We start from the raw sequence: 6,000 nt of genomic DNA, 5'->3' as shown, positions 1-6,000 counted from the left end.
AATAAAGTTTTATATTTTTCTATTTTCAGTTTTGTTCACATGTTGTCAGATTCAATTCTCAGTATTTTATATTTTTGCTTTTATTTTGGAATGTGAGCTATCCTTCTCTTATCTCATCCTATAGCATTTAAGACTAGACTGGATATTACTTATACAAAGGAAGGTAATTCAATTTCTGCCAACTGGTATTCTTGTGACTTTATCCCCACAAATTTCTCTCTCTGCAGCTGAAAAACACAAACTCAATAACCTCTGTAATTAAAAAAAAATTAAATATAAAAATATTTACATTATTCCTATTGTACTGACTAGACAATAGAGTCTCAAAGATGATAATTTATCCAACATAATTGTGTGAATAATGACAAAAAAAACACCCAGTTTTGGGAAAATTACAAATGCAATTTCTAGCAGACACTGCTTGGTTATCTAGTGTTTTGAAATAAACAACTCCAAAACTTCGTGGCTTGAAATAAGAATTATTTATCTTATTACAGTTGTTTGGGTTGATAATTTAGGCAGAGCTTAGCTGGGATGGCTTGTCTTTGCTCCATGTTATGCTGACTTGACTCACTCATCTAGTTGCAGTTAACTGGCAGGGCAGCTGGAGCCTGGCTGGTCCCAGATGGCCACACACTTTGTGGCTGGTAGTTGCCTGGCACTCATAAGGTGCCTTCATTTTCCTCCACCTAGCCTATCCAGCAGACTATCTTGGGCATCCTGGGCTTCAAGAAGAAAACTGCGACGTACCAGCACAAGCCTCTGCTCGTGTTCATATGTGCAGATGACCCATTAGACAAATCAAGTCACATGACCAAACCCATAGTGATTATAGAAAGAACCTATAATGAGAAACATGATTCATTTGGAGTTACTAATATAATTTGTTCTAGCCCTTAGCAGAATATTTCTACATTTTCTAGAACCACAGTATAAAATTTCAACTGGTCAAAGTTTAGGAAGCATGCATAGTAAGCCTAGTGAGGTAATTTGTGGGGATTCTTACTTTCAGTTTTGAGGTATAATTAGTACACAAAAAACTTAAAAAGCAAGAAAAAAGAATGCAACTTTTATAGGTGATTAAATATGTTTATTACCTGGGTTGTATTTAGTTGTTTTAGTTTAAAATCTTTACTCTCATGTCCCTAATTTTCTTCCTATCAATCTGCTACAGATGTCTGACATTTCAGCATTAGATAGCAAATCATTTGTGTTAAGAATTTATTCCTTATAAAACAACAAACATATTTAGGAAATAGACTCAACATAAATTTATCAGAAAATTTCCCATGGGACTGCTAGTCCTCAGTACCTACATTTGGAATAAATAAGGATTTGTGCTCTATTTAAGGGAAAGAATGGGAGATCATAATTTTCGGGGTAAGATTGCTGCTCTGAGATAATTCTTGACTGAATATCACCTTTAGAAGTCCCTGAAAAGTCAACAGGATACAAGGGAAGGGAGCAAACTTTGAAGACTTATTTTATGTTTCAGTGAGTCTCAGAGTTTAAGTTTCAAAGTAGACAATCCTTCAGCAACTTTACCTTTGATTCACGCAATTCCTATGAACTTGTCTCCTATGCATTTGCTATCAAAAATAGCTTAATAAAATTTTTCTCGCCAAAAGTGTTTCTCCTTGCCACATCTGGATTTTCAAGTCATGGCAGCTTTTAATGGTGAGAAATACATTCTAAAGAAGGGACATTTCTAATACCGGTATTTAGATTTTGTGGACTCACAGAAAATTTCTGTTTTCATTTCCTCATTTCTACAAAAAGAAAATAGGATTTTTTCTATCCAATTTCAGGTAAAAGGTATAATGATGAAGCTTATATTATTCTAAAACTGCCTCAAGCTTCTTGAAATAGTGACATTGCATAACCACACTATTCTACATTTAGTCCTACATGGTAATATGAAATAATGACCCAACAGCAAGAACCAAATAGCAGATTATAAATTAGGGTCAGTCTAACTCTCTAACATTAAGACTTATCATTTATTTCAATTACCATTAGTTTAACACCCATTTTATATATATATATATATAAATATGTTTCATTCTCTATGATTATATTTTATTTTCTTAGTATTGATGCAGATATAGTCAATACTTCCAGAGACAAACACTTATAGTCAATATATTAGGTCTAAAATTAGAGGAGCAAGATGGTGGAACAGAAAGCTTCACTGATCATCTATCCTGCAAGGACACCAAGTTAACAACTATCTACACAGAAAATAATACCTTCATAAGAACCAAAAATCAGTTTACCACTCACAGGGCCTGGTTTTACCTTCAAATTATTGAAAGAAGCACAGGATATTTAAGAAAAAAAAAACAGTCCTGAATAACCGATACCACCCCTCTTTGACCCCCTACCTGCCTCCTCCACTTCTGTGGCTTGGTGCGGAGAGCATCTCTGGGCACTGTGGGAGAGAGAACACAGCAATTAGGAGTCATTGAATTCAGTGCTGTCCTGTTAGAACAGAAAGGAAAACTGGATCAAACTCAGCTGACCCCTGCCCATGGTGACAACATTTAATCGAGAGAGCACTAGCCACGGAGTCCAAACTTGAGTGCCTACAAACCTTACCACCAAGGGCTACAGCATTCTGTGTCTCTGAGTAAACTTGAAAGGCAATCTTTGGCCAAAAGGACTGAAAATTTTAGGTGAGTCCTAGTGCTACACTAGGCCCAGAGACAGTGGACTTTGGGTCCATGGGGGAACATGACATATTTAGACACCAGCTGTAGCAGCCAAGGGAGTGCCTGCATCACCATGCTGATAACCCCAGACTGCACAGCTTAAGGCTTCAAAAGAGACCCCTTTCTTTTGCTTAGGGAGAGGAGAGGAGGGGGAAGAGTGGGGAGGACTTTGTCTTGCATTTAGGATACCAGCTTAGCCACAGCAGGATAAGGAATGGTCAAAGTAATGAGGCTCCCGTTCCAGGCCCTAGTTTTCAGATGACATTTCTAGACACATCTTGGGCCAGAAGGGAACCCACTGCCTTGGAGGAACAGACCCAGTCCTGGCAGCATACATCACCTGCTAACCAAAGAACCCTTGGGTCATGAATAGCCAGCAGTGATACCCAGATACTACACTGAGAGCCTTAGGTGAGCCTCTGAGACTAGCTGACCTAAGGTGAGACTCAGCACATAAACAGCTATGGTAGCTATGGGGCAAAACTGCTTCTGCTTGAGAAAAGCAGAGAGAAAAGTGAAGACGACTTTGTGTTAACACCTTAGGTACTAGCATGGTCACAGAGAATAGAGCACCAAGTGGGTTATTGGGTTCCCTGATTCCAGGACTTGACACTTAGATGGCATTGCTGAACCAGCCCTAGGTCAGAGGGGTGCCCAATGCCCTGAAGAGTAAGTCTCAGGCCAGGCAGCAGAATTCATGAGAAGCTTACTTAAGAGACCTTGGGCCTTATGTGAGCATCGGTGGTAGTACTCCTCATGGCCTGGGGTGGCAGTGGCTATGCGGTGAGGCTTTTTTCCAAAAACCTCTTTGCTTTCGGAAGGAGGAGGCAAGAGTGGGAAGGATTGCATCTTGTGGTTTGAGTGACAGCTCAGGTGCAGTAAAACAGAACACTAGGTGGACTTCTAAGGTTTTTTATATCTAGTTCCTGACTCCCATATGGCACTTCTGAGCCCACCCAGGGCCTTGGGAACCACACTGCTCTAAAAAAAAGGACACAGGCCTGGCTGGCTTTGACACCTGCTGATTGTAGAGCCCCAGGACCTTGAGTGAATGTAGGCAGTAGCCAGGGAGTAGTTACAGCAGGCCTTGGGCAAGACCTAGCACTGTGCTGGCTTAAGATCTGACCAGCACAGCCATACTGGTAGTGGCCACAGGGGTGCTTATGTCACTTCATCCCTAGGTTTAGGTGACTCAGAACAGAAGAGAGAGAGAGACAGAGAGAGAGAGAGAGACTGACTCTGTATGTTTAGGAAAAAGTAAGGAAAGAGAATAAGAGTCTCTACCTGGTAATCCAGAGAATTCTCCCAGATCTTGCCCAAAACCATGAAGGCAGTACCTCTACTAGTCTGCAAGAATCACCGAGATATTGGGTTTGGGGTGCTCCTAAAGCAGATACAGCTAAGATCACAACACCCAAGTCCTTTCAAACATCTGGAAAGCTTTCCCAAGAAGGATGGCTACGAACAAGCCCAGCCAATGAAGACTACAATAAATACCTAACTCTTCAATGCCCAGATACTGATTAACATCTACTAGCATCAACACCACCCAGGAAAACATGACCTCAGAAAATGAACTAAATAAGGCCCCAGAAACGAATCCTGAAGAAACAGAGACATGTGACCTTTCAGACAGAGAACTCAAAATGGCTGTCTTGAGAAAACTCAAAGAAATTCAGGAGAAGGAATTCAGAATTATGTCAGATAAATTTAACAGAGATTGAAATAATAAAAAAATCAGGCAGAAATTCTTGAGCTGAAAAATGCAATGAGCATACTGAAGAATGCATCAGAGTCCTTTAATAAAAGAATGAATCAAGCAGAAGAATGAACTAGTGAACTTGAAGGCAGGCTATTTAAAAAGACACATTCAGAGGAGACAAAACAAAAAAGAATAAAAAACAATGAAGCATGCCTACGAGATCTAGAAAACAGCCTCAAAAGGGCCAATCCAAGAGTTATTGGCCTTAAAGAGAAGGTAGAGAAAGAGATAGGAGTAGAAACTTTATTCAAAGGGATAATAACAGAAAACTTCCTAAACCTAGAGAAAGATATCAGTATCCAAGTACAACAAGGTTATAGAACACCAAGCAGATTTAATACAAAGAAGACATTCTCAAGACATTTAATAATCAAACTCCCGCAGTGTAAGGATAAAGAAAGGATTCTAAAAGCAGTAAGATAAAAGAAATAAATAGCATACAATGGAGCACCAATGCATCTAGCAGCAGATTTTTCAGTGGAAACCTTACAGACCAGGAGAGAGTGGCATGACATATTTAAAATGCTGAAGGAAAAAAAGCCTGCCCTAGAATAGTATATCTAGCAAAACTATCCTTCAAACATAGAGAAATAAAAAAAAAAGCTGAGGGATTTTATCAATACCAGACTTGTCCTATAAGAAATGCTAAAGACAGTACTTCAACCAGAAAGAAAGGAACATAAATGAGCAATAAATAATCACCTGAAGATACAAAATTTACTGGTAATAGTAAGTACAGAGAAAAACACAGAATATTATAACACTGTAACTGTGGTATATAAACTACCTTTATCCTAAGTAGAAAGATGAAATGATGAACCAATAAAAAATAAGTATAACAACTTTTCAAGACATAGTACAATAAAATATAAACTGCAGAAGGTTTAAAAAGGAGGGACAAAGTTAATGCATGGAGTTTTTTTAGTTTTCTTTTTGTTTTTTTTTTTTATGCAAATAGTGTTAAGCTGCCATCAGGTTAAAATAACGGATTATAAGATACTATCTGCAAGCCTTATGGTAACCTCAAACTAAGAAACATACCATGGATACACAAAAAATAAAAAGCAAAAGCTAAATCATATCACCAGATAAAGTCACCTTCACTAGAGGAAGACAGGAAGGAAAAAAGAAAGAAAGAGAAGACCGTTAAACTACCAGAAAACAAATAACAAAATGGCAGGAGTTAAGTTCTTACTTATTCCTAGAATAACATTCAATAATAATATATTTTCAATAATGACATTGAATGAAAATTAAATTCTTCAACCAAATTACATAGACTCAATGAATGGATGGAAAAACAAGACCCATTGACCTGTTGCCTACAAGAAACACACTTTGCCTCTAAAGACACACACAGACTGAAAATAAAGGGATGGAAAAAAGATATTCCCTGCCAATGGAAGCTAAAAAAGATCAGGAGTCATTATACTTATATGAGACAAAATAGATTTCAAGACAAAAACTATAAGAAGAGACAAAAGGTCACTATATAATAAACGGGATCAATTCAGTGAGAGGATATAA

General features: G+C 38.0%; 1 long non-coding RNA gene across 1 annotated transcript in view; it reads right to left on the bottom strand.

Annotated features, from left to right (window-relative positions):
• Positions 1-2,383: 2,383 nt before the first annotated feature.
• The window catches only part of LOC129523611 (uncharacterized), a 424,834-nt gene continuing 421,217 nt past the window's right edge, over positions 2,384-6,000 (bottom strand). The window contains exon 6 of the long non-coding RNA XR_008667142.2: positions 2,384-2,431. This is a non-coding gene — a long non-coding RNA (uncharacterized lncRNA). The remainder of the gene's footprint in view (positions 2,432-6,000) is intronic.

The sequence above is a fragment of the Gorilla gorilla genome, chromosome 6 (assembly GCF_029281585.2).
Source record: "Gorilla gorilla gorilla isolate KB3781 chromosome 6, NHGRI_mGorGor1-v2.1_pri, whole genome shotgun sequence".
NCBI lineage: Eukaryota > Metazoa > Chordata > Mammalia > Primates > Hominidae > Gorilla > Gorilla gorilla.
Note: the sequence above shows the minus strand (reverse complement) of the source record. Positions and strands in the feature narration are given on the sequence as shown.